The sequence below is a fragment of the Scyliorhinus torazame genome, chromosome 20, assembly GCF_047496885.1.
Source record: "Scyliorhinus torazame isolate Kashiwa2021f chromosome 20, sScyTor2.1, whole genome shotgun sequence".
Taxonomy (NCBI): Eukaryota; Metazoa; Chordata; class Chondrichthyes; order Carcharhiniformes; family Scyliorhinidae; genus Scyliorhinus; species Scyliorhinus torazame.
In genome coordinates this window covers 82,212,542-82,240,454 of record NC_092726.1, presented here as the reverse complement: position 1 = coordinate 82,240,454, position 27,913 = coordinate 82,212,542, and positions in this window count along the sequence as shown.

Below are 27,913 nucleotides of genomic sequence, written 5' to 3'. Positions count from 1 at the left end.
GTGTACTATCCTGTACTCGCAACGGTCGGCGTTCCTGGTAAATTACTTTTAGATCTTGACATTTTGAACTTGTTTCTGTATAATTTTCAAAACCGGCCAAATGTATTGCGTTGACCTTCAATTTTGAGCTAAACATGGTGATGATTTTTTAACGTTCTTCAGTTTGAACATGAGAATAACTATCTGATCTGGAAAACTCATTGTAGATTATCTCTGAATGCGTCCTCTGTCCCACTGCATTGCAGTGCGGATACTTTTTTTTAATTCACAGACACTTTCATTTTGATATGTTTTCTTCTGATAATTTATATTTGTCAGATATTCTGCAACACCCTTTTCCGCCCCTTTGGACTCTCTTACCTCCGACCAGCTTCATGTTTAATGATGAACTGCGTTTCAAATGTAGCGCAGTGTTTTCTTTCTGCTCCTTTCCGCTCCGTTTCCTATCATCGTTCCAGAGCGATTGATCAGACTGATCATTTTTATCACTGGTTTGTTGCCTGACGGTCTGTTCATCATTCTTATTTTCTGTCCCCTCAAACCACTAACCGTGGACATTATCGGCTTTGCAACTCGGCTTTCTACCCAGCTTTAATGTATCCATTGAAACAGCTAATCCAACGCCCTCTGACGTCTCAAACATGGTATTACAGCTGAGAGGTGATAATCCACAATGTACGTCAACATCAAGCACTGGGCATTCAGGAGATTATCACAGCACGCCGGGGGTGCGGGTATCAGGACATGGAACTTCAACTGAACCTGATTGTAGCAGATTCTCTATGTTGAGTGTTGACTAGTGAGAGAATCACAGAATGATATCATAGAATCATAGAGTTTACAGCGAATAAGGAGGCCGTTCAGCCCATCGAGCCTGCACGGGCCCTTGGAAAGAGCAGCCCACTTAAACCTATCTCCGTAACCCAGTATCCCCACCTAACCCTTTTTGGACACGAAGGGCAATTTACCATGGCCAATCCACCTAACCTGTACATCTTTGGACTGTGGGAGGAAACCGGAGCACCCGGAGGAAACCCAGGCACACACGGGGAGAGCGTGCAGACTCCGCACAGACAGTGACCCAAGCCGGATTCGAACCTGGGACCCTGGCGCGGTGAAGCAACAGTGCTAACCACGATGCTACCGCTCCGTTCTTTTCGCATTATCACCTTCCCGGACTATAGCCTGGCGGTAGCACAGTATTCAAGACTGTTGCTTCACAGCTCCAGAGTCCCAGGTTCGATTCCCGGCTTGGATCACTGTCTGCACGGAGTCTGCACGTTCCCCCCGTGTCTCCGTGGGGTTCCTCCGGGTGCCCCGGTTTCCTCCCGAAAGTCCCGAAGTATGTGCCTGTTAAATGTGAATTTGACTTTCTGAATGTTCTCTCTGTGTACCGAAGCATGTGGCGACTTCCACAGTAACCGCATCGCAGAGTTCATGTGCGCCTGCTAGTGACATTATTATTCTAACTGGTTTCTATTCTCCTTCTCACAGTGAACATCGTTACAATCGGAATCCTGTCTTTCAAAAACTGTGGCCTCTCCAAATGCATCGCTCGCTATCTGGTAGCGATGGCGGCAGCCGATCTCATGGTTATTGTCTGGAATGTAATCTTACATCGCATTGCTGAAATATATTGGAATACCACTTTCCTGCTCTACACTCCCGTGTGCAGATTCATTCTCTTCATGTCTCCCGCCGCAATCGACATTTCTGTTTGGTTGACGGTCTCTTTTACCTTTGACCGCCTGGTGGCCATTTGCTGTCAGAAGCTGAAAACCAAATACTGCACCGAGAAAACCGCTGTTGTTGTTATCACCACTGTGAGCTCGCTGCTCTGCTTGAAGAACATTCCCTGGCCCTTCCTGCATTCCTCCTATTACAACTGGATGCCGTGGGGATGCCGGCTGTCCACACATGTTTTCACTGAGCCGATTTGGATAGCATATTCTTGGATTGAGCAGCTGCTAACCCCAGTGATTCCATTCTTTCTGATTGTGTTCTTTAATATTGTCACCGTCAGACGCATTTTAATCGCCAATCGCGGCCGAATGAGCCTCCGGCAGCACAGCAGTGACAGGGATGAAAAGGATCCTGAGCTGATGAACCGGAGACGATCCATTGTGTTACTCTTTGCAATATCCAGTAGTTTTATCCTGCTCTGGATGACAACAGTTATATATTTCATCTACGTTAGAATTAAATCGGCCTTCAAGACCAGGTCCCTCTTTACTACCTTTCCTCATTTTGAACAGGCTGGGATTATGCTGCAGCTTCTGAGCTCCTGCACCAACACAGCTATTTACACAATAACCCAGAGAAAGTTCAGAAACCTGCTGCTCAGTGCGATCAAATATCCCTTTACACTGATAGGGAAATTAGCGAAATGTTGGGGGAAAAATTACTGAAGACGGGACTCCCATTCTCCTTGTCCCATTTCAAGTACATTACAATTATCATCCAACATTACAAAATCCAATCAGCAGAAGGTCAAATAATTTTAACTGATGTTTTAAAATAATCTATTTGTTGTAAAAAGTAACCAGCATTCAATTGACCAATATCTGGAATCCAATGACTGAAGAAAATACATCCAATACGCGAGGCCCACTCAAATACTGTAATTTGTTCATTTGTCAAATTACTTCACAACACTGATAAAAATGTAAAAATCAAATGGGTCCAATTGGATATTGATGCTTATTTCCACCGAACCATTCTACTAATTAATCACAGTTTATGGCCCATTTTTCCGTCATCCTCTTCACTTATTATGAGGTTACTTAACACATACTCATTATTTAGTACCGGAAATAATTCAATAAATGTTAGACAATTTTAAACGAAAAATGTATGTGGCGGGATTCTCCCAGCCCGGCGCCAGGCCAGAGAATCCCCGCGAACGGGCCACGCCACCCCAACGCCGGCGTGATTCTCCACAGTGCAAGTTTTCCTTCTCATCAGGGACGCCCCCTCGTACACGGAGGCGATAATGCTGCTGAAGGGACAATATGTAAAGTCTGTAAATGAGGTGTATGCGAGGCACTTTCTTGCCACGAGGAGACAACGCCCTGGGGAATCACTAGCCGAATTCCTGCATGCCTTGCGGGTACTCGGCCGGAACTGTGCTTGCCAGGCGGTATCGGCTACCCACCACACGGAGCTGCTGATCAGGGACGGCTATGTCGCAGATGTGAAATCGAATTACATCCGCCAGCGATTGCTAGATTGTACACTCGGCCTCCCAGAGACAGTGCAGCTCTCAAACTCGCTGGATGTCGCCTTCCAGATCATGGAGGCCTACACCTCCGACCACACGGCACCCCCGTGGACCTCGTGGACGCCGCCATCATCCGACTCGAGTGCGGCCCAATCATCTGCTGCACAGCAGCCCGCCAACGCCGGACGCACGGAGTGCTACTTTTGCGGCCAGGGTAAGCATCCCAGACAACGCTGCCCTGCACGGAACGCGACTTGCAATGGGTGTGGGAGGAATGTCCACTTTGCGAAAGCCTTCCAGGTCGAGCTCTCCCTAAAACACCTAAGCCAAGCAGCGCTGCCAGCTGCCCATCGGAGCCGCCCCCAGCTGCCGCGCCACCCGCCGTGTGCGACCCGTGGGCGCTGCCATCTTCGCGCCATTTTCGATTTCGCCCGCCACGCGGGACCCATGGGGGCCGACTTCTTTGCCGCTATCTTGTACTCCACCCGCCATGCGTGAACCAGGGGGGCCGCCATCTTTGACGCCATCTCCGATGCCACCCACTATGCGCGACTCCTGGGGGCCACCATCTTGGGACTACTCCGCAGCCTCCCAGGAGCCCTGCTTACCCGGTAGTACACTGGCGGCCTCTACCTCCGACAGGCCTACCCATCACCTTCTGAAGCTCGCTGCCATCACGCTCGACCAGTCCCGGCCTCAACACCTTAGAAAATCTACAATGACCTTCCGGATCAACGGGCACGAGATAGCCTGCCTTTCCGACTCCCGGAGCACAGTCAGCTTCATAAACCCAGATACGGTAAGGCACTGCCCCCTCCCAATTTTACTCACTAACACAATATCTCCCTGGCTTCCGGATCACATTCAGTAGAAATCCGGAGTACTGTGTCGCGACCCTTACTGTACAAGGCGTACAGTACACTAACTTCAAACTCTACATCGTTCCCCAACTCTGCGCTGCACTATTTCTGGAGCTCGACTTCCAGTGCCACCTCCAACGCCTTACTTTAAAGTTCGATAGACCCGTGCCCCCCCCCCCTCCCTCACCGTCTGTAGCCTCGTGACCCATAAGGTCGCCCACCCTCGCTCTTTGCTAACCTAACCCCGGACTGTAATCCCATCACTACTAGGGGCAGACAATACAGTGCCCGGGACGGGGCCTTTATCAGATCAGAGGTCCAGCAACTCCTTCGAGAGAAGATCATTGAGGCTAGTACCAGCCCCTGCAAAGCCCAAGTGGTGGTCGTCAAGACTGGGGAGAAGCACCAGATGGTCAGCGACTACAGTCAGACCATCAATCAGTACACACAGCTCGATGCGTACCCTCTCCCCCGCATATCTGACATGGTCAACCAGATTGTGCAGTATCGAGTCTTCTCCACAGTTGACTTGATGTCAACATAGAACCAGCTCCCTATCCGCCCGGATGACCGCCAATGCACTGCCTTTGAGACCGAGGCCGATGACCGCCTCTACCACTTCCTCAGGGTTCCCTTCGGCGTCACCAATGGGTCTCGGTTATCCAATGAGAAATGGACCGAATGGTTGACCAGTGCGGGCTGCGGGCCACGTTCCCGTAATTAGATAATGTCACCATCTGCAGCAATGACCAGCAGGACCATGACGAAAATCTTCGGCACTTCCTCCACACCGCTAAACTCCTGAAACTCACCTAAAATAAGTAAAAATGCGTTTTCCGCACAACCCGCCTCGCCATCCTTGGCTAAGTTGTGGAAACCGGATTCCTAGGGCCCGACCCCGACCGCATGCGCCCCCTCCTGGAACTCCCCCTCCCCCACGGCCACAGCAATTGAAGACATGCCTGGGGTTCTTCTCTTACTATGATCAGTGTATCCCCAATTATGCGGACAAGGCCTATCCACTTATTAAATGCACCATTTTTCCCCTGACGGCTGATGCCCGCCTGGTCTTCAACCGCATCAAGGCAGATATTGCCAAAGCCACGATGCACGCTGTGGATGAATCCATTCCGTTCCAGGTGGAGAGCGATGCGTCTGAATTTGCTCTGGCCGCTACCCTCAACCAGGCGGGCAGGCCCGTGACGTTCTTCTCCCATACCCTCCATGCCTCCGAAATTCGAAACTCCTCCGTCAAAAAGGAAGCCGCAGCCATTGTAGAAGCTCTGCGACATTGGAGGCATTCCCTGGCCGGCAGGCGATTCACTTTCCTCACTGACCAACGGTCGGTTGCCTTCAGGTTTAACAATACACAGCGGGGCAAAATCAAGAACGACAAGATTCTGCGGTGGAGGATCGAATTCTCCACCTCCAACTACGTTATCTTGTATCGACCTGGGAAGCTCAATGTGCCCCCAGATGCGCTATCCCGCGGTACATGTGCCAGCGCAACCTGACCGACTTCGGGCCCTCCACAGTGACCTCCGTCACACGGGGGTCACCCGCTTTCTTCACGTTATTAAGGCTCGCAACCTGCCTTACTCCATCGAGGAGATCAGGACCGTGACCAGGGACTGCCAGGTCTGCGCGGTGCAAACCACACTTCTATCGGGCAGACAGAGCGCACCTGGTAAAGGCCTCTCGCCACTTTGAGCGCCTCAGCATCGACTTCAAAGGGCCCCTCCACTGCCCGTAACATGTACTTCCTCAACGTCATTGATGAGTACTCAGGTTCCCCTTTCGCCATAACGTGCCCTGACATGACCGCTGCCACCGTCATCAAGGCCCTACACAGTCTTTTCCTCTTGTTTGGGTTCCCCACCTCCATCCATAGCGTTCCCGGTTCCTCCTTCACGAGCGAGTTGCGTCAGTTCCTGCTTAGCCAGGGCATCGTCTCTCGCAGGGCGACCAGCTACAACCCCTGGGGCAACAGAGGTGGAGAGGGAGAACGCGACGGTCTGAGAGGCCGTCCTCCTGGCCCTATGGTCTAGAAGTCTCCTAGTCTCCTGCTGGCAGGAGGTCCTCCCCGATGCGCTCTATTCCATCCGGTCGCTCCTGTGCACTGCCACCAACGAGACCCCTCACAAACATATGTTGACTTCCCCACGAAGTCCATCTCCGGGGTCTCGCTCCCGTCCTGACTGACCGCCCCAGGGCCGTCCTTCTCCGGAAGCATGCGAGGAGTCATTGGTCAGATCCCCTCGTCGAGAAGGTCCTGCTCCTCCGGGCCAATCCACAATATGCCTACGTGGCACACCATGACGGGCGACAGGACACAGTCTCCCTTCGGCATTTGGCACCTGCAGGTTCCCCAGCGACCATCACCACCAGCCCCGACCCGACACCGTCTCCCTCCACCTCCACCCAGCTATTTCCAGATCTGGCACCCGCAGGCCCACCTGCGACCATCACCACCACCCGCGCCCATACATCGCCCCCCCCCCCCTCTCCAATCGACTCAACTACTGGGTGAAGAAGAGGACAACACGCTCCCGGACGCCTACGTCTCGATACCGGTGCCCACACCACAGGGACTGAGGCGATCACGGCGGAAGGTCAATGCCCCCGACAGACTTAGTCTTTAAGTCCACTTCACCCCCGCTGGACTCTTCTTTTTAACATGGGGTGGGGCGAGGGGGGGGGGGGGGAACCACTGTAGTGTGTAATATGTGTATTGTGGTAAACGGCTACTGTATTACATATAATGTGGTAAACGACTGCCCGATGGCTCCGCCTCCCCTCGGGTTCGGTATAAAGGTGGCTGGTCTCCGCCTCTGACCCAGTTCGGGATCAGAGGCGAGGAGGTGTTCTGTTTAGTCTATTATAGCTTCAGTTACGTTCACTACTCGTCTTGTGTTCATTGATGGCACATCAGAGGGGAGGGGGTTCCGACCCCAGAGGGGGGGGACCTCCGATGTTGCCTGGCCCGCGATCGGAACCCACCGATCGGCGGTCCGGCCTCTGTGGCTGGGGGCCTCCTTTCCTGCGCTCCGACTCCTCTAGCCCTGTGCCATGTTGCTTCGCGGCCGGTGCGTTGAAGGAGACACTGCACATGGGCGCCACTGTGCATGACCTCGTTGGTGCCGGCGCAACTGCGCATGCGCGGATCCTGCGGTGCCCAGTTCGCGCCGGGTGCTGCAGCTGGAGCGGGGCCAGAATTAGACGTGGGACCGACCCCTTCACGTAAGATGCGATGGCGTTTACGATGGCGTGGACACTCGGCCGTGGGATCGGAGAATCCAGCCCCCTGTATTGATTGTCCTGAGAACATGCTTACATTTCAAACATTTTTTTTGTCGATCTGCAACAATGGTCATTACATTTGAAGTCAAGGTGTTATTCTAATAACAGAAAGAAACAGCGAATGAGGCAGTTCAGAGGAGCAGTTAAAACTGACATGCTGCAGTCTATGTGGGCTGATTTAGAATATGGTTCGAGACGCCAGAAGCCGGACGGGTAGTAGCGATGGAATTGAAACATTGCCGCAGAGAAGAGAATCATCAGTTGCATTGTGCTGCAGGATGAACACGTGATGGAGATGAAATGGGGGAGGGTGCTGAACTCCCACGTGTTTAACGCTGTAGACCCTCATTGTAATAGCTTCTGGGGGACGGCAACAATATGTTGAAGTGGAACGGCGGTGGTCAATATCGAATAGTAATTGCTGTAGAGATACGTCATTGGGAGTAGGCCAAGCTGCGGGTTCCTTGGAGAGCTTCAAAATGGTCCGGTGAAGGGAAGAAAATGAGATGGATGTTGCATGATGAGTGGAGGAATGATAGTGGAGGTGTGGAGGTGGTTATTGAGTTGGCAGAAGAGGTGGAAAAGTGGATAATGAAGGCAATGAAACGGCGTGGCTATAATTGCGTATATTCGAGTTTCTAAGGTTTGGTAGCCGTAAGGGAACGGATTAAGGCATTGTTGTGTGGAGAATGTGCAAGTGTGGGTGTGGACAGGGAGTGACATTAGGAGCGGTGGAGTGGAAAGCTTTGGTCAAGCGTTTTTTGGACAGGATGGCTGATTATTTGGAGGGGTTAATAGATTACTTGAAGATATGAGACAGAGGGTGTGGATAGGTCTGGAGGGTAACCGACGACGATGATGTGCAGTGTGAAGGTATGTAGGGGGGAAGGGGTGTGACAACAGAAGGCCAAGGCGTTGAGGGTTTTTGTACAAGACCATGCTAGGACTGATTGGATAGATTGTGCTGGGGAGTGTCTGGATGACAGTGGACTATGGACTTGGGAATAGACGGAACAGAAGGATTTAAGCAGTTGGAGGTGGACGTATATAGGAGTGAGTGAATGTTGTTTGGGGAAGCAGGGTGCAGGTACAGACGGGGTGTTTAGATACATATAGAATACATAGAAGATAGGAGCAGGAAGAGAACATTTGTCCCTTCGAGCCTGCTGCGCCATTCATCACGAGCAGGCTGATCATCCAACTCAATAGCCTAATCCTGCTTTCTCCCCATAGCCTTTGGTCCCATTCTCTCCAAGTGGTATATCCAGCCGCCACTTGAATATATTCAAAGTTTTAGCATCAACTGCTGCCTGTGGTAATGAATTCCACAGGCTCACCACTCGTTGTGTGAAGAAATGTATCCTTATGTCTGTCCGAAATGGTTTACCCTCAATCCTCAGGCTGTGACTCCTGGTTCTGGACACACACCATTGGTAACATCTTCGCTGCATCTACCCTGTCTAGTCCTGTTAGGTTTTATCAGTCTCTATGAGATCCCCCCTCATTCTTCTGAAATCCAGCGAGAACAATCCCAACCTAGTCAAACTCTCCTCACATGACAGTCCCACGATCCCTGGAATCAGTCTGGTAAACCTTCGCTGCAATCCCTCGAGAGCAAAAACATCATTCCTCAGAGAAGGAGACCAAAACTGTATACAATACTCCAAGTGTGGCCTCACCAAGGCCCTGTACACTTGCAGCAACACATCCCTGCTTCTGTATTCGAAGCCTCTCGCAATGAAAATCAACATATCATTAGCCTTCTTTTTTTAAAATTTGGAGTACCCAATTCATTTTTCCAGGTAAGGGGCAATTTGGTGTGTTCAATCCACCTAGCCTGCACATCTTTGGGTTGTGGGGGCGAAATCCACGCAAACACGGGGAGAATGTGCAAACTCCACACGGACAGTGACCCAGAGCCGGGATCGAACCTGGGACCTCGGCGCCATGAGACTGCAGTGCTACCACTGCGCCACCGTGCTGCCCACCATTAGCCTTCTTTAACGCCTGCTGCACAAGCATACTTGCCTTCAGCGAATGGTGCGCAGGAACACCCAGGCCCCACTGCACACTCCCCTCTCCCAACCATTCAGCTAGTAATGTGCCTTTCTGTTTTTACTTCCAAAATGAATAACCTCACATTTATCCAGATTATACTGCATCTGCCATTAGTTTGTCCACTCGCCCAAACTCCAGATCTTGCTGTAGGATCCCTGCATGCTCATCACAATTCACCCTCCCACCTAATTTGGTATCCTCTGCAAACCTTGAGGTGTTACATTTTGTTCCCTCATCCAAATCATTAATATATATTGTGAATTGCTGGGGTCCCAGCACCGATCCCTGTGATATCCCACTGGTTACTGTCTGCCAACTTAAAAAGGATCTATCAACCCCTAGTCTTTGTTTCATCTCTGCCAATCAGTTTTCTATCTATCTCAATACATTTCCTCCAATCCCATGCGTTTTAATTTTGCACAATAATCTCTCATGCGGGACATTGTGAAACGCCTTGTGAAAGTCCAAATACATCACATCGACTGGCTCGCCCTTGTCAACTGTACTGGTGACCTCTTCAAAAATTAAACAGATTTATCAAGCATGACTTTCCCTTCATAACTCCATGCTGAGTCTCACTGATCTTGACACTGTCTTCGAAATGTTCTGCTATTAAGTCCTTGATAATGGATTCAAGCATTTTCTCCACTACCGATGTTAGGCTGACTGGTCTATACTTCCCTGCTTTCTCTCTACCTCCCTCTTTGAATGTGGGAGAGACGTGAGCTGCCCTCCAATCTGCAGGACAGTTCCAGAGTTTATAGAATCCCGGAAGATGACCACCAATGATCCACTGTTTCCAGAGCCACCTCTTTAAGCACTCCGGGATGCAGATTCTCAGGCCCTGGGCATTTATCCGCATTCAATTCCATCAGTTTTCCCAGCACCATTTCTCTACTAATGTTTATGTCCCTCAGTTCTTCCTCATCCTAAACCTTTGATTCTCCAACATTTCTGGGATCTGATTTGTGCCCTCATTTGTGAATATAGGACCAAATTATGTATTCAATTGCTGAGCTATTTCTTTGTCCCTGATTATGCATTCCCCTGTTTCTGTCTGTAGTGGGCCCGCATTTCATTTTACCAATCTCTTTCTCTTCGCGTATCTGTTGAAATCTTAAGCGCCAGTCTTTATGTTCTCTTCCAGCTTCCTTTCCTATTGTACTTTCCCCTTCTTCATCAATCCCTTCGTCCTTCTTTGCTGAATTCTAAACTGCTCCCAATCCTCAGCCCTATTATTTTTCTTGGCCGATCTGTATGCTTCTTCCTTGTCTCGTATGCTATTTATAATTTCCTTTGTAAGCCATGGATTGGCCCTCTTACCCTCTTTCCTTTTGTGCCAGACAGGAATGAACAGTTGCTGTAGTTTCTCCAAGCGTTTCTTGAATGTTTGCCATTGTCTATCCACTGTTATCCTTTAACGAAACTCTCCCCAATCCATCAAGGCCGACTCACGGCTCATATCCTCATAGTTCCCTTTATTCTGATTCAGCACACTAGTCTCCGAATCAACTATATATGACACCCCCTAATGTTTTTTGCCCCTTGGTATTTCTCAGCTCATACAGATTCCACATTGTCAGAGCTATATCCTTTCTCACTATTGTGTTAATTTCCTCTTAAACCAGCAGTGCCACGCCAGGTCCTTTTCTTTTATACCTGTTCTTCCTAAATACTGAGAACTCTGGGACATTCAGTTCCCACCCGTGTCCACCCTACAGCCATATCTCCGTAGTCCCAATTATATAATGCGCATTGATATAGTTCTGCACGATTCTTCATCCATTTTATTCCAAATGCTCCGTGCATTAAGGCACAGAGCTTCAAAGTTGGTCTTTTTCACAATGTTTTTCTTGCTCCCAATATTTTTCTCCACTGCCCTGTTTGAATTTTGGCCTCTGTTTCTCCACCTATCACTTTTCTTATTCATTTTTCTAACTTTTGCTTTTGCCCTTGTTCCTTCGTTCTCTGTCTCCTTGCATAGGTTCCCATCCCCCTGGCATATTAGTTTAAACCGTCCCCCACCGGTCTCGGAAATACCCCCCCCCGCCCACTCACACTCACCAGACATCAATTTCAGACCTGCCCAGGTTTAACCGGTCCAGTTTGTGCAGGTCCCACCTCCACCAGAACAGGTCCCAATTCGCCAGGAATCTGAAACCATCCTCCTGACACCATCTCTTCAGCCACGTATTCACCCTCTGTATCCTGTCATTTCTACTCTGACTCGCACGTAGCACCGGGAGTTATCCTGAGATCACTACCTTTGAGGTCCAATCTATTTGTGGAATGATCCAGAGCCATAGGGAGAAGCCATAGGAAGAGGGATCTGTTCCTGGAATGATCCAGAACAACAGGGAGAGTCTGGGGCAGTGGGATCTGTTTTTAGAATTATCCAGGGCATTAGGGAGAGGCTGGGGCAGTGGGATCTGTTCGTGCAATTATCCACGGCATTAGGGATAGGTTGGGGCAGTGAGATCTGTTTGTGGAATGATCCAGGACATTAGGGAGAGGCTGGGGCAGTGGGATATGTTTGTGGAATGATCCAGAACAATAGAGAGATGCTGGGCAGTGGGATCTGTTTCTGTAATGATCCAGTACAATAGGGAGAGTCTGGGCAGTGGGATCTGTTTGTGATATTATCCAGGGCAATCGGGAGAGTCTGGGGCAGTGGGATATGTTTGTGGAATGATCCAGAACAATAGAGAGAGGCTCGGGCAGTGAGATCTGTTTGTTGAATGATCCAGGACCAAAGAGAGAGGCTGGGGCAGTGGGGTCTGTTTGAGGAATTAGCCAGGACATTAAGGAAAGGCTAGGGCAGTGGGATCTGTTTGTGGAATGATCCAGTACAATAGGGAGAGTCTGGGGCAGTGGGATATGTTTGTGGAATGATCCAGCACAATAGAGAGAGGCTCGGGCAGTGACATCTGTTTGTTGAATGATCCAGGACCATAGAGAGAGGCTGGGGCAGTGGAATCTGTTTGTGGAATTAACCAGGACATTAGGGAGAGTCTGGGCAGTGGGATCTGTTTGTGGAATGATCCAGGACAATAGGGAGAGTCTGGGGCAGTGGGATCTGTTTGTGGAATGATCCAGTACAATAGGGAGAGTCTGGGGCAGTGGCACCTGTTTGTGGAATGATGCAGTACAACAGAGAGAGGCTGGGGCAGTGGGATCTGTTTGTGGAATGATCCAGGACAATAGGGAGAGGCTGGGGCAGTGGGACCTGTTTGTGGAATGATTCAGGACATTAGGGAGACGCTGGGGCAGTGGGACCTGTTTGTGGAATGATCCAGTACAATACGGAGAGTCTGGGGCAGTGGGACTTGTTTGTGGAATGATCCAGGACATTAGGGAGAGGCTGGGGCAGTGGGGTATGTTTGTGGAATTAACCAGTACAATAGGGAGAGTCTGGGCAGTGGGATCTGTTTGTGGAATTAACCAGTACAATAGGGAGAGTCTGGGGCAGTGGGACCTGTTTGTGGAATGATGCAGTACAATAGGAGGAGTCTGGGGCAGTGGAACGTGTTTGTGGAATGATCCAGGACATTAGGGAGACGCTGGGGCAGTGGGATCTGTTTGTGGAATGATCCAGTACAATAGGGAGAGTCTGGGGCAGTGGGACTTGTTTGTGGAATTATCCAGGACATTAGGGAGAGGCTGGGACAGTAGGACCTGTTTGTGGAATGATCCAGTTCAATAGGGAGAGGCTGGGGCAGTGGGATCTATTTGTGGAACGATTCAGGACAATAGGGAGAGGCTGGAGAAGTGGGATCAGTTTGTGGAATGGTCCAGGGCAACAGGGAGAGGCTGGGGGAGTGGGATTAGTTTGGGGATTGACACTGGGCTACGGGGAGGGTGGGGCAGGGGGATTAGTTTGGGGAAAGAGACAGGGCTATGGGGAGAGAGTGGGGCAGTGGGATTAGTTTGGGGCTTGACACAGGGCTATGGGGAGAGTGGGGCAGTGGGAAAAGTCTGGAGATTCATACAGGACAATGGAGGGGGAGAGTAGGGCAGCGTGATTAGTTTGTGGACTGATACAGGACGATGGGGAGGGAGTCGAGCAGTGGGTTTAATTTGCGGCATGATGCATGGCTTTTGGGAGTGAGCCGAGCAGTGGATTTAGTTTAGGGATTGATACAGGGCTATGGGGGAGCGCGCGACCGTAGGATTAGTTTGTGGATTGATACCGGGCTATGGGAAGGGAGTCGAGCAATGGGATTAGTTTGGGGATTGATACAGGTCAATGAAGAGGGAGCGGGGCAGTGGAATTAGTTTGGGGATTGATACAGGGTTATGGGGAGAGAGTGGAACAGTGGAATTAGTTTGGGATTGATACAGGGCTATGGGGAGAGAGCAGGGCAGTGGGATTAGTTTGGGGATTGATACACGGCCATGGGGAGGGAGTCGAGCAGTGGCTTTAGTTTGGGGACTGATACAGGTCAATGGGGAGCGAGTCATGCAGTGGGACTAGTTTGTGGAGTGATACATCGCTATGGAGAGGGAGTCGAGCAGTGGGTTTAGATTGTAGATTGATACAGGTCTATTGGGGAGAGTTGGGCAGTGGGATTTGTTTGTGGATTGATACAGGGCTATGAGGAGAGGGTGGGGCAGTGGGATTAGTTTGGGATTGATACAGGGCTATGGGGAGAGAGCGGGGCAGTGGGATTAGTTTGGGATTGATACAGGGCTATGGGGAGAGAGCGGGGCAGTGGGATTAGTTTGAGGATTGACACAGGGCTATGAGGAGAGAGTTGGGCAGTGACATTAGTTTGTGGATTGATCCAGGGCTATGGAGAGAGAGCGGGGCTGTGGGATTAGTTTGTGGATTGATCCAGGGCTATGGAGAGAGAGCGGGGCAGTGGGATTAGTTTGTGGATTGATCCAGGTCTATGGAGAGAGCGGAGCAGTGGGTTTAGTTTGTGGATTGATACAGGGGTATGGGGAGAGAGTGGGGCAGTGGGATTAGTTTGAGATTGTTACAGGGCTATGGGGAGAGAGTGGGGCAGTGGGATTAGTTTGGAATTGTTACAGGGCTATGGGGAGAGAGTGGGACAGTGGGGTTAGTTTGGGATTGTTACAGGGCTATGGGGAGAGAGTGGGGCGGTGGGATTAGTTTGAGATTGTTACAGGGCTATGGTGAGAAAGTGGGGCAGTGGGATTAGTTTGGGATTGTTACAGGGCTATGGGGAGAGAGTGGGACAGTGGGGTTAGTTTGGGATTGATACAGGGCTATGGGGAGAGAGCGGGGCAGTGGGATTAGTTTGAGGATTGACACAGGGCTATATGGAGAGAGTTGGGCAGTGACATTAGTTTGTGGATTGATCCAGGGCTATGGAGAGAGAGCGGGGCAGTGGGATTAGTTTGTGGATTGATCCAGGGCTATGGAGAGAGATCGGGGCAGTGGGTTTAGTTTGTGGATTGATACAGGGCTATGGGGAGAGATTGGGGCAGTGGGATTAGTTTGGGATTGTTACAGGGCTATGGGGAGAGAGTGGGACAGTAGGGTTAGTTTGGGATTGATACAGCGCTATGGGGAGATGGTGGGACAGTGGGGCTAGTTTGAGATTGTTACAGGGTGTTGTGAAAACTCAGAAGAATATGACATTTGAAACATGAAAGTAACACTGAGAATGCCTGAGGCTTTTAAATGAAAGGGAGAAGTCCCACAAGGGGTTAAAAGCAGCAGCCTGTTTTCAACGCATCAACTTCACAGAGGGAAGAAAACAGATAGGAGCTTTATTTTAATTCACAAGTTAGAAAAGACATTTGATTGATTTAAAAACTCTTAAAGTGATGTGATAGGGAATAGTATTTCACAAATCTTTAAGTAATGCATTATTTTATTGAACAATTAGGTAAAGCAGCCAGAATCTTAAGTAAAAGATGAGGAACAACTGTTAAGTGTGAAAAGTTGCTGACACTGGTAATAAAGTGAAACAACTGATTCACAAATTAAGAAAACTAGAAGGTGACAAGGTTACATTATAACGTACATCACATTTGAAGTTAAAACCCTTTGGAAGATGGCCAAAGCAGATAAAGTTAGAGTCAGGGGGAATAACCCGAACATGACATTAGCTTCACCTGAAGATGACCCGTGTCGAATCTGAGAAAACTCATTCAAAAATTCATAAAACCAAAAGGGTGCGAACTAAGGCACAGACAAAATTATGACATGTCAAGCAAAGCGAGAAAGGTCCAGTCCAGAATGGCGAGCTGGTGAGGATGAAGCTGCGCTGCCGCTGTTGAAGCAGCGCCTCACTTCTAAACTGTTAAAGCTTTCGGACTGTCAAGCCGGCAGTCTGAAGGGTGCCAGGTGCAGAGGTTCAGGGGCCCCAAATGCCTATAAAAACTCGGGAAAATGAGCAAATAATCAGAGAATCTTCCTCGGTGATGGGACAAGCAACATCGACAGACCGAGCAGCCCAGAGAAGTCAGCAGAAGACCAAAAGCTGAAGAAAACTGATTGTCAAGAGAGACTTGAAAGTCTGCAACTGGTCCGAACAAGAAAATATCTTTCTCCCTTTCTGTAAAAGTAGTTATTCTCTTTTAACTTGAAAATAAAGTTAAGTTCAAATTGATAACCTGAAGGAGTGGTTATTACTATTTTCTTTAAAAAATTTACTTTACTTCACTTAGCAAGCTGGACCCGTGTGTAAGTTACTAAGTGGTAAGTTAATAAAGTCCTTCTACGAAGATACGGGTTATACCGTGGGATAACCAGGGTAGCACGGTAGCATTGTGGATAGCACAATTGTTTCACAGCTCCAGGGTCCCAGGTTCGATTCCGGCTTGGGTCACTGTCTGTGTGGAGTCTGCACATCCTCCCCGTGTGTGCGTGGGTTTCCTCCGGGTGCTCCGGTTTCCTCCCACAGTCCAAAGATGTGCAGGTTAGGTGGATTGGCCATGATAAATTGCCCTTAGTGTCCAGAATTGCACATAGTGTTGGGTGTGGTTGCTGGGCTATGGCGATAGGGTGGAGGTGTGGACCTTGGGTAGGTTGCTCTTTCCAAGAGCCGGTGCAGACTCGATGGGCCGAATGGCTTCCTTCTGCACTGTAAATTCTATGAATCTATGAATTTATGAATAACTTGAAACGCTAGTTTGATCCGAATAGCACTCGCCAAAGTCTGCGTAAGAGTCGGGGAGTAAGAATCCCCAGAATAAATGACCCCTTTTTTGGTATAGAGGGAATTCTAATAGTGGTGAGGTAAACAGTACATGGCGCCCAAACCTGGTTGATTTTGAAAGTTGAAAGTTTGTGGGGCTTCAGGGCCCAGCGGGTCATTCTAAATTACTCCATGGCACCCGGCGTGGAGGCCTAAAATATTCGAAGTTTCTAGGTTGGACCGCATAGAATATTGGAAGTTTCTAGTTGAACGGGGCCGCCTAGAATATTGGAAGTCTCTCGGCGAGGCGAGGCTAGAATATTAGAAGTTTCTGGTTGAGCGGGGCCGCCTGGAAGATTAGTAGTTCCTCGGCGAGCAAACTATACCGGCCGAGTTTAGTTTGATAAGCCATGGGTGATTGACTTCGAAGGATTCTGTAGGATCTTGGGACATAAAACTCAGTTGGGTGCGAGTGTTAGTAGACTAGAAGATACGAACCCTGAGTAAACATCTGCAGGACGGCTTGGTAACTCGTACCGAGTGCCCTGCATCCAACTGGTAGAAGTAGGCCAGAAATAAATCCTCCTTGGAGTCAGGCAGATTGTGAGGATAGAACCTGGAGCGATAGGGACGCCTAGAAACTTTGCGGACCGATAAATCGACCCTTAACGAACACAGGAGGATAGTGCCTTAGGTACATTTGAGATAACTGCCCACAACGGGTACGTATCCCTTAATTTCAGATCGTGACTGAAAGGGACCGCCAGTCGCAGTTATAACTAAATATAGTTTAAAAATCCGAAAAATGGCAATTAGTGTAATCCTCTTGCCCTGGAATGCGGGCGAGAGAGATGGAGCAATGGAACAAAAGTGGGGAGAATTAAAGAAGCAGGGGAAATCTTGGGAGAAAGTGATTGATCAGGAGGGTGACATATCATTCTTTGTAAGGGTGCCTAGAGCCCTGCCGAATAGAGATCCGATCGGGATTCTGACAGCATTGTGTAAATTTGCGTTTGAAAGAGAAGCTGAATCACTAGTTCTGTTCGGACCCAAGCAGAAGCAAGCAGCTGCTCAAGTGGACAAGATATACTCTAGATTGGTTAACATTTTTGATCAGGACAATATGAAAGAAATAACTCAAATTCCTAGTGAATACAAAATTAAGTCAAAACTGACAAAGAACAAGAACAAAAATGTACAGCACAGGAACAGGCCTTTCGGCCCTCCAAGCCCGTGCCGACCATGCTGCCCGACGAAACTACAATCTTCTGCACTTCCTGGGTCCGTATCCTTCTATTCCCATCCTATTCATGTATTTGTCAAGATGCCCCTTAAATGTCACTATCGTCCCTGCTTCCACCACCTCCTCCGGTAGCGAGTTCCAGGCATCCACTACCCTCTGTGTAAAAAACTTGCCTCGTACATCTACTCTAAACCTTGCCCCTCTCAACTTAAATCTATACCACCTAGTAATTGACCCCTCTACCCCGGGGAAAAGCCTCTGACTATCCACTCTGTCTATGCCCCTCATAATTTTGTAGACCTCTATCAGGTCGCCCCTCAACCTCCTTCGTTCCAGTGAGAACAAACCGAGTTTATTCAACCGCTCCTCATAGCTAATGCCCTCCATACCAGGCAACATTCTGTTAAATCTCTTCTGCACCCTCTCTAAAGCCTCGACATCCTTCTGGTCGTGTGGCGACCAGAATTGAACACTATACTCCAAGTGTTGCCTAACTAAGGTTCTACACAGTTGTAACATGACTTGCCAATTCTTATACTCAATGCACCGGCCAATGAAGGCAAGCATGCCGTATGCCTTCTTGACTACCTTCTCCACCTGTGTTGCCCCGTTCATTGACCTGTGGACCTGTACTCCTAGATCTCTCTGACTTTCAATACTCTTGAGGGTTCTACCATTCACTGTATATTCCCTACCTGCATTTGACCTTCCAAAATGCATAACCTCACATTTGTCCGGATTAAACTCCATCTGCCATCTCTCCGCCCAAATCTCCAAACAATCAAAATCCTGCTCTATCCTCTGACAGTCTGCATCGCTATCCGCAATTCCACCAACCATTGTGTCGTCTGCAAACTTACTAATCAGACCAGTTACATTTTCCTCCAAATCATTTATATAGACTACAAACAGCAAAGGTCCCAGCACTGATCCTTGTGGAACACCACTGGTCACCGCCCTCCAATTAGAAAAGCTTCCTTCCATTGCTACTCTCTGCCTTCTATGACCTAGCCAGTTCTGTATCCACCTTGCCAGCTCACCCCTGACCACGTGTGTCTTCACCTTTTGTACTAGTCTACCATGAGGGGCCTTATCAAAGGCCTCACTGAAGTCCAGATAGACAACATCCACTGCCCTACCTGCATCAATCATCTTTATGACCTCCTCGAAAAACTCTATCAAGTTAGTGAGACACGACCTCCCCTTCACAAAACCATGCTGCCTCTCACTAATACGTCCATTTGCTTCCAAATGTGAGTAGATCCTGTATCGAAGAATTCTCTCCAGTAATTTCCCTACCACTGAAGTAAGGCTCACCGGCCTGTAGTTCCCTGGATTATCCTTGCTACCCTTCTTAAACAGAGGAACAACATTGGCTATTCTCCAGTCTCCGGGACATCACCTGAAGACAGTGAGGATCCAAAGATTTCTGTCAAGGCCTCAGCAATTTCCTCTCCAGCTTCCTTCAGTATTCTGGGGGAGATCTCATCAGGCCCTGGGGACTTATCTACCTTAATATTTTTTAAGACACCCAACACCTCGTCTTTTTGGATCTCAATGTGACCCAGGCTATCTGCACACCCTTCTCCACACTCAACATCAATCAATTCCTTCTCTTTGGTGAATACTGATGCAAAGTATTAATTTAGTACCGCGCCTATTTCCTCTGGCTCCACACATAGATTCCCTTGCCTATCCTTTAGTGGGCCACCCCTTCCCCTGGCTACCCTCTTGCTTTTTATGTACGTGTAAAAAGCCTTAGGATTTTCCTTAACCCTCTTTGCCACTGAATTTTCGTGACCCATGTAATCTCTGCTGTAGATCCGGATTTAATTTGTGAGCTAATACCCCCGATATTCCTCCTCCTAATTTCCTAATGACCAAAGGAGTCTAGAAGGCAGTTGCAAAACACTGAGAAGCTAGAAATGGAGGAAGATGAGGAATCAGTGTTAGAATCAGAAGGCGCTGAAAAAACAGTGGGGCTGCAAACAAGTGCGTTACGTGAAAAGAGAAGTGAAAAGGAACAGATGGAAATGTAATAAATCCTGCACCAAAGAGGAAAGCAAATACAATTAGTGGCAGGGGATTGTGTGAATGCCAAAGAGATTGTGCAGGTGAATCCTTCCAATAAGGAGGGGACATTAGGAGCAGGAATATCGGGAGTATTAGCTCACAAATTAAATCCGGAGCTACAGCAGAGATTAAATGAGGCAAAAAAACTCCTGGATAAGAGAGGCTTATCAGAACGGAGGTGTCTCAATTTTTGTCAGAATACATAAAGCTCTGTAGAATAGAGAGGCTCGATCGCAGTGGATAAATGAGTGTCTGTGTGCTTGATAAGGATTTGTGAAGTTTCCTTTGGTGTTTCTAGTTTTTAAATGTTGTCTTTTTGAAAAAAACACGAATTTCACATCAATTGGAAGTTATAAATGGCAAGCAGAAATGTGATCAGTATTATGTGGCAGCAAATTAGTATGTTCAGAACTAAATTGGTCTTAGCTTAAACACAAAACGAAGTTTTACTCGCAAGCAGCCATAGCTCTGTGCAGGAAACTACTTTGAAACTAACGCATTGAAATTGACACGGTAGCAGAAGGACTGAAGTTTAGAATGTTAAATGCATTGAAGAAGGAGCTTGAGGGAAAGAATATATTACACAAAAAGTTAGATTAGGAGAATTACTTGCAGTATCATGGAAATAAGAATCTGTTGGCAGAAAAATATTTAATCAAGATAGGTACTGGGAAGATTGGGATATTGAAACCGATTGATAACATGGAGGAAATAAAGAAACAGAAAGAGAAAAGTATTTGAAGTGATGATGCATGGCGAGCGAAAGAAGTGTTTGACATTCTTCGAATCTCACTCAGGGGTGCAATGATAGAAGTAGGAGGCTTAACCGGCCTTAATTGTATGATGTGTGCACATGAGAAAAAACCCACACCAGTAAAGAAAGAAAAAAGAAAGAGATGGTGGCAAAGGAAATCCGGAAGTCCTGGAGAGGGCACTTCTGGAATATCTAGACAAGAATAGAAAACATAAATTAAAAAAATAATAGGGCCCTCTCCAACTTTAACCTGATCATTTGATTTTTCAGATGGAGAGAATGCCACATACCCATTTGTTTGGAAAGAGAAACAGAACTCCAATCAAGAGGGAAATAAGAATCAGGGTTGAAGAAGGAATGAAAGTAATTAGGACAAAGAGGAAAATAGATTGGTTCAATGGGGGGGGGGGGCAACGATATTAATGGGTATTACAGTAATTAGTTTGGGATTATTAATATGGTTAATTGCATTAGGAAAGTCAGGTGAAATAATGGGATATGGAAACATATACACCAGATTGAAACACAGAGAAAACATAATAAAAAAAAGAATGCACAAATATTTAATTATAACGGAGGAAATCATTAATTTTCAGGACATTCAGCAGATTAGACTGAACAACAGTATGTTGGAATGAAGAGAGAGCGCCAGTAACAACATGTTCAGTAAAATGTGGGGAGCACTTACAAACAGTCTGGGATCCATACTGAACCTATCAGACAGATTGAAGATTTTTAAACAGTATGCGGGAAAAAACTAATGATACTCAATGGGACCCCGAGAAAGGGCAAATTAAGATAGGAAATGCATTACAGAATAAAACCACAACTAGGATTGATTTGGGACACGATTTGATAGATGTGGATTTAAAAATTAAAGGAACAATTAAAACAGTAATTAAAATTATAACAAATCCATTTAAATGGTTTTGTACAATGTTAACCTGGATTCTAAACAGTTGGTACTTGTTTGTATCAACAGCAGGAGAAATGATCATCGCTGCATAGCTATGGAAATTGGGAATTTTAAAATTGTGTAGGATTTTATACTGCAAATGTTGCAATAAAAGTGCTCAAAGAAGAGAGAGAAGAATCATACAATTGGCCGCATATTTGAGGAAAGTAAATGATAAAACCAGGAAGAAATCATCCCGGTTTAGAAATGAGCCACAATATCAAATAATTGCTGAGGAGTGAAATCTCCGGTCACCAGCTCTGGCTGGACATGTGTCCTGAGAGCCAGCTGATGGGTGATCTGAGGTCTCCACGGGATGTGTATTGCATGATGGATTTATTGAGGGTCTCGACAGGTAACATGTCGCCGACGAGGAACCCTTCAGTTTAAAGAAAATAATGAGAAAACAATGGCACAGAAGACCATTTAAAAAAAAAATAACTTAACGCAGCAATATATTATGCTTGATGTTGCGACGGGGAATATATGACAAATGTATTCAACGTCGTTTCCTTGAGGCATTATGATAGTTATTTTGAAAAAAATGTTATGTATCTCGTACAATACTGTTATGTGTGTATGTGAGAAGAAAAGAAAAACAAGATGGCTGAAGCAAGGCCTGACATGACTTGATATATGTGATATCTACTGATAACGGGAGAATCCTGAATGATGATGGTTTGTTGTTTAAAGGAAGAATTGGCACTGTGAAAATAACGACAGAATGCAGCAGGTCAGGAGGAGCGTGTCCAGCAACAAGCGGGCAGTGAGGTCTGTCAAAACCGTGAATTATTATAGGTCACCAGTATGAGTTAGACGCGATAAATGGGTATATCAGGATGGGCATGAGCTAAAAGTTTTCGGAAAGATTTGGGAAAAGTGGTGGGACATCCCTCTAACTCTCAGGACTGAGAAAAGAACATAGGAGAATCCAGCATGTTTTTCGCTGAAGGCTTACAAGACGCAACCGTTTGAACAGATATTGATGAATCAGCCACTGAAGGGGCTGAGAGTTGTTTTCTCGATAGTGGGGTTAGGTAACAGAATAATCCCACCAAGTTTGACAGGGTTTATAATAGAAGTATTTAATTGGTAATTTCTAATATGTGTGAGTTAGGTATTGAAATTGAAATGTATTAAAAATAGTTAAAAATGTTAACTTCAATAGCACCCTAGTCAGACCAGGATTTGAACTGTCAATGTTATATTTTATCTTTATTCATAGAATTGTAATAGTTGTTGAAATAATTATGTAATGCGGGAACACACAAACAGTTGTGTGAGTAGTTGCTTGACGACATGTTAAGATAGGACTTATTCTTTTGAAATTTTGTATTTTAATAGGGAGGATTTCATGTTTATCTGGAAACGGATAAAATCATGGTTCGAAAGGAAGCCAATGGATTCGACTGGCTAACGCCTCAACCTGCTGGATGCATTAAATGTTTCAGAACTAGTATTAGAAACGTGGTTTTCACCACTTTAGTATGGCTGTGTGGTAACTGTTATCAAGTAAGGTATAAACCTCATGCCCTTAAGGACATGATAACAGAGGACAGGAATCTTAGTGAGTCATGGCAATCAGTTTCGATAGGATGTAGCGCGAATGGCCACGTCCCAGTTGGTTTAGAGACATTTTACAAAGTCATGAGAGATATCCGGGGATAGAGGCAGGTATAAAGACACCTTTTAGATTGACGAAGACTGGGTGGAAATGGTTAATACATGATATAGCCGTTTATGCGACCGGTGAGGAACGCAAGGCGATTTGGATGCCAAGGGAATGGGATTCTCGCACGCCAGCAATAAATAGACGACCTTTTTGGTTGCTGTTGGATTAAGAGGCTTACTGATCCTAAGGGACATGAGGAGGCTTATCCGGTGCTGCTATCCCAAGGAGGTAAAAGGCTTTGGTGATAGTGGAACACGTGTCAAAGAGCTATTGTGGTGCCTTACTGGACGGCGGCCACTTTGATTCAAAGTAATTACAATCAAGGTATAACTGTTCTACCAACACTGGTGTGAGAAATGGAAATTTGCAAAAAATTGAAAATAAGGCAATTGGCTATTGATAAAATCATTAGGGGGATAAATATTGGATGGGTTATGTCATGTTTCAAATATCAAGAGGGGGTGTTGTGAAAACTCGGAAAAATATGACATTTGAAACATGAAAGTAACACTGAGAATGCCTGAGGCTTTTTCATGTAAGGGAGAAGTCCCACAAGGGGTGAACAGCAGCAGCCTGTTTTCAGCGCAGACAACTTCACAGAGGGAAGAAAACAGCTTCATTTTAATTCACAAGTTGGAAAAGACATTTGATTAACTTAAAAACTCTTAAAATTATATGAAGGGGAACAGTATTTCACAGATCTTTAAGCAGTGAATTATTTTATTGAACAATTAGGAAAAGCAGCCAGAATATAAAGTATAAGATGAGGAACAACTGTGAAGTGTGAAAAGTTGCTGACTCTGGTAATAAAGTGAAACAACTGATTCACAAATTAAGAAAACTAGAAGGTGACAAGGTTACATTATAACGTACATCACATTTGAAGTTAAAACCCTTTGGAAGATGGCCAAAGCAGATAAAGTTGGACTCGGGGGGGGAGAACCCGAACATGACATTAGCTTCACCTGAACATGACCCGGGTCGAAACTGAGAAAACTCATTGAAAAAGACATAAATCCAAAAGAGTGTGAACTATGACACAGACAAATTTAAGACCTGTCAAGCAAAGCGAGAAAGGTCAAGTCCAGGATGGCGAGCTGGTGAGGATGAAGCGGCGCTGTCGCTGTTAAAGCAGCGCCACGCTTCTAAACTGCTAAAACTTAGACTTCGAACTGTCAAGCAGGCAGTCTGAAGGGTGCCAGGTGCAGAGGTTAAAGGGCCCCAAATGGCTATAAAAACTGGGGGAAATGAGCAGATAATCAGAATCTTCCTCGGTGATGGGACAAGCAACATCGACAGACCGAGCAGCCCAGAGAAGTTAACTGATTCTCAAGAGAGACTTAAAAGTCTGCAACTGGTCCGAACAAGAAAATATACTTTTACCTTTATGTAAAAGTAGTTATTCTCTTTTAACTTGAAAATAAAGTTAAGTTCAAATTGATAACCTGAAAGAGTGGTTATTATTATTTTCTTTAGAAAGTTTACTTTACTTCACTTAGCAAGCTGGACCCATGTGTAAGTTACTAAGTGGTAAGTAAATAAAATTATTCTACGAAGATACGGGTTATACCGGGGGATAACTTGAAACACTAGTTTGAATAGCATCCTCCAAAGTCTGCAGTGGAGTCGGGGAGTGAGAATCCCTGCTCACCGTTTAGAATAAATTGACCCTTTTTTGGTATAGGGGGAATACTAAGAATAGTGGTGAGTTAAAAACTACAACACCGACACACACACAGATACTGATACACACACTCACATAGAGACACTAATACACACAGTCACAGATACGCAATTACACAGACTTCCACACAGATTCTAATACACACACACTCACACACACAGAGACACTAATACACACTCACACAAATACGCACAGTCACTTTTACTCACAGACACAGACAACACAAATGCACAAACTCACAGACACACACAGAGGCAGGAAAACACACACTCACACTAACAGAGACCCAAATACACAGACAATAACACACACTCACAGAGACACAGAGGCACGAATACACACGCTCACAGACATACAGAGACACACATATGCACAGTCACAAACGGACAGACACTAGCACACGCATTCACACACACACAGGGACTATTACACTCACTCACAGTCACACACAGAAACCCTGGTGCACACACTTACAGATGCATACAGAGACACTAACACACATTTACTATTACACACGCACACACAGGGAGACAGTAATACACATACACACTCACATACAGTAATACACAGACTCTGAGACATAAAAAGAACAAAGAAATGTCCAGCACGTAGATACTAATACACACATTCACACACAGTGAGAGACACTAACACACACACACTCACAGATACACTAATACACGCTCACAAACACACAAATACACACAATCACACGCAGACACTAACACACACTATCACAGACACGCGGAGACACTAACAAACACAATCACATACAACCAGAGACACTAAAACATAGGTGCACACACATACGGACACTAATACACACACTGAATCACACGCAGGGGCACTACAACACTCACAGACACAACTACACACACTCACAGACACACAGAACAGCAATATGCACACTCACAGACACACACAGAGGCACTAAAAGACACTCCCACACAGACAGACACACTAATACACATACCCACAGACACACACAGACACTGATACACATGCAGACACGCAGAGGCACTAATACACACACTCAGAGACACACATACATACTATTGCACTGATGCTCGAACAATAACACCAGAAGAGAGATTGGATGACTGTAGAAGGTACTTTAGTTGGCGGATTAGCTGCCTTAAATACCTTGTATTATGTTAATCAGCTGCTTGACTATGTTTCATGGAAATAGGCACTTAACGAAGCATGATGGATATATAGCCTTATTTTTAGTCAAGGTGTTCGAAGTTCTGTATGAATCAGTCGGACGGCCACACCATGTAAACAGTCGTACGGCTGCACATTGTGTTGCTTAGGCGAAGAACCCAAGGCCTGTTATTAAACTTTGTTCGCTTTCTGTCTCCTTGTTTAATCTCAAATATGCGTCTCTGTCCTAGATATTGATTATGATATTATATAAATTACTCGCCTTACCTTTGTAAAGCAGGGACATTTGGAAAGACTGCAGTCATTCTAATTCCCTCCACGAACTTCGTGTTAAATTAAGGACCTTTTGCGAAAACTCGATGTGCTGACTATTTTTTTCTTCAACAATGACAATTGAAGGCTTTATTGGACGAGATGTTTCCCCCAGCAGCGCAGGTACAGAATGCAGCTGCTAGGGAGACACGGGCTCTTATACTCAGCCTTACTGGGCGGAACCAGCAGGCAGGCTTCACCAATGATATTGCTGTCTGAGGTACCTCCCACACCAATGGTCTTACAGCATCAACCTGGGTACCTTAATATCCCTAATACCGACTACCACATTCACCCCCTGCTAAAAAAAAGAGACCGGCGGGCGTCGTTTTCTCGCGTTATACATTGGTAGAGGTGGAGGTTATGGTGGTACCAGATACACATTAGTACAGTGTTTTGCCTCGTCAAATTTCGCAATTATTTACACTATTTATTTACATTCAAAAGGAAGCAATTAGTCGGTCAGGGGCCCTGGTCATCGTCTCAGTTTCGGCGGTGATGTAGGCGCCGGTAAAGCGAAGTGCTGAGGTGACCGTCCTTGATGGAGACGAGTGTGTCCAAGAATGCAACTGATTTTGGAGAGTAGTCCATGGTGAGTCTGATGGTTGGATGGAACTTATTAATGTAAGTTGACCTTCAACCGATGTTATACACCAGATACATCGATGACATTTTTTTCCTTTGGACCCACTGCGAAGAATCACTGAAACGACTACACGATGACATTAATAAGTTCCATCCAACCATCAGACTCACCATGGACTACTCTCCAAAATCAGTTGCATTCTTGGACACACTCGTCTCCATCAAGGACGGTCACCTCAGCACTTCGCTTTACCGCAAACCCACGGATAACCTTATGGTGCTCCACTTCTCCAGCTTCCACCCTAAACACATTAAAGAAGCCATCCCCTATGGACAAGCGCTCCGTATACACAGGATCTGCTCAGACGAGGAGGAGCGTAACAGACATCTACAGACGTTGAAAGATGCCCTCGTACGAACGGGATATGGCACTCGACTCATCGATCGACAGTTCCAACGCGCCACAGCGAAAAACCGCACCAACCTCCTCAGAAGACAAACATGGGGCACAACCGACAGAATACCCTTCGTCGTCCAGTACTTCCCCGGAGCGGAGCAACTACGTCATCTTCTTCACAGCCTTCAACACGTCATTGATGATGATGAACATCTTGCCAAGGTCATCCCAACACCCCCACTACTTGCCTTCAAACAACCGCGCAACCTCAAACGAACCGTTGTGTGCAGCAAATTACCCAGTCTTCAGAACAGTGACCACGACACCACACAACCCTGTCATGGCAATCTCTGCAAGACGTGCCAGATCATCGACATGTATACCACTATTACACGTGAGAACACCACCCACCAGGTACGCGGTACATACTCGTGCGACTCGGCCAACGTTGTCTACCTCATACGCTGCAGGAAAGGATGTCCCGACGCGTGGTACATTGGCGAGACCATGCAGACGCTGCGACA